The following is a 2357-nucleotide window of genomic DNA, read 5'->3' as shown; positions in this document are numbered from 1 at the left end:
GCTGGTGCATGCTTTGATGGCCATTGCTGCTGAATCAGTTTTTGGAGGTTTTCCTTGTGGAACAGATAATTTGCCAAGGTTTGTAGGTGAAAATGCCAGACCATGAGCAGTTGATGGACCCCTGCCCTACTTAATCATTCTTGTGGCTTGCTAAGACTTTGTCATGTGCCCTGAAGTTAGGACTCTACCAAGTCTGAGCTGGGGGAGACAGAAGTGCCCTACAGCAGCTGAGCCTCTCCTTCAGTGAGAAGAGAATGATTTTCATAGGAGTGACTTCTACTTGGCTGGAGGGAATTTATTTGCAATCAATTTATCCCCAAATCTTCCAAGGCAAAACCTACAGAAAGATCTGAGACTGGCATACTGGATAGTGATGACAGAACACGTGAATTATTTTATTAAAAGCTGTTCTAGAACTTATTTATTTATTTATTTATTTATTTATTTATTTATTTATTTATGACAAGGTATTTGAGGATGATGAGTAGTATACTTGAAAACCATCATATTAATTTGCCTTTTCTTTCAGCATAAAATGACCAGCTAAGACCATTGTTAGGTCAGATACGTGTTCCTGCATGGGATTAGAATTTTGAATAACAGTATTTTTTCTCAAGACAAAAAATTTGCTTCTTTCTGTGTGGAAACCTTAGGAATTTATTCTAATTTTCTGGGKTTTTTTGTGTGTTTCACTAACCTTTGTGTCTGTCTTGTATTACTTTATGGAAAACAATGTTAAGAAATACACACATATTGTCCAGATGCTTCTAGTCTGCTTTTCACAGTGCTCCCTCTGATGCCAATAATTTGCTGAAAAATGSTGTTAAAAGAAAGAAAGGGAGACCACAAGTACAGAATTATATTAGAGAGAAACTGGAACTTAACGAAGTGTACTGATGAGTGCTTTACTAGGAAAGGAGGCTTTCCAGGTCTGTGCCTGTTATGTGAATCAGTTTTCAACTATAGAAAAAGGATTAAAAAAWTTTGCTGTTAAATGAAAATAGGAAATAAGTAGTTCTTCAAATACCAGCATACTGTTTCCTTGCCCAACTGTAGCCTGGTGGGGATCATATTCATCTAAGAGATGTAGGTGTTGGGCTTTGCTTTAAAGAATATTGAAGTGTTTTGCACAAAAAGGAACACTTTTGACTGCATGGACTGAAAAACACTCTAAAGCTTTTAAATAGTATTCCATATGTTCTTCTCTTTCTAAAGTGTATGCTCACCCATGAATTGCAATGAAAAAAAGGTCTTTCTAATATTTTTGGTGTTGCTGTATCAGCCACCAGGGTTAGCATTGAGTAGATATCTCCTGTGTCAGGCTCTGAAAGAAAAGGTAACTCCTGCCCTTCGAACTAACCTATGGTAGATTTAAAAAAAAATCTGTTTTATGAAACCAAACAATACAGTATTTTAGGGAGTATCACTCAAATATTTGGACTATAGAGTCTTAAACAACATGAGAGTATAGACTATCTATCTATATGTATAAACATATATAAACCAGCTTGACTTCACCTTGAAGTGCTCTGTGATGCCCCTGTGATTCCTTCAATTAGTCTTCATGTGTTGAACTTCTTTCAACTTTTCTAAGTAAGGTTTGRCAAATCAATTAATTCAGCCTTATCTTAATGGCTTTGTTCTTAGCACTTACTCCTTGTTCCCATACTTCTGTTGGCCTATTGATACCTCTTATCATAATGCTGTTTATAAAGGTACTACAACTTTTCAAAAGTTGTAACAGTTCTATTTTTTTTTCTCTGTGTCTGATTAAACCTCAAAATCATTGCCAGGAAGATTTTTTCAAAATATTTATGCTTGTTTTTTCTATTAAAAATATAAAATGTAACGTCTCAAGACTCAGGTTTTATCCTTGGCTTTCTTCCATGGAATACTTCAGGTTATTTTGGAACCTGCACTAATAATTAAATGACATTTAAATTGTACAGAGACTTTGACCTTCAGTGAATGGTCTTCTGACTAAATGAGAAAATATGTGAGTGCATGAAAAGATAAATGCAGTGCAATTTTCCTGCTTTGTGCATAGTCTTCAGAGGATAATATCTGATATCAGTGGTTTTGCTTGGTTTTGCTTGGCCCAGTTTTTGGAAGTTGGGGACCAAAAACATGGCTCCTGTGAGAGGCTTCTGGAGGCTTCCACCATGTCCAGCAGAGCTAATTGCTGTTGGCTCTGAGGATGATGGACATGCCACTGACCAAACCTGGGCCAATTGGAGATGGTGGTTACACCTCTGTGAAAACATATTTAAGAAGAAATCAAAACAAAGGGGGACCCAGTAGTTTTGCCAGTGGAGGAGGCTGAGAATATGTGAGGGATGTAGACACCAAGGTCAGTG

This window comes from Malurus melanocephalus, unplaced genomic scaffold, assembly GCF_030028575.1.
Source record: "Malurus melanocephalus ecotype Western Australia unplaced genomic scaffold, MMel_1.1 scaffold_334, whole genome shotgun sequence".
NCBI classification, from domain to species: Eukaryota; Metazoa; Chordata; class Aves; order Passeriformes; family Maluridae; genus Malurus; species Malurus melanocephalus.
This window is presented reverse-complemented; position numbering follows the sequence as displayed.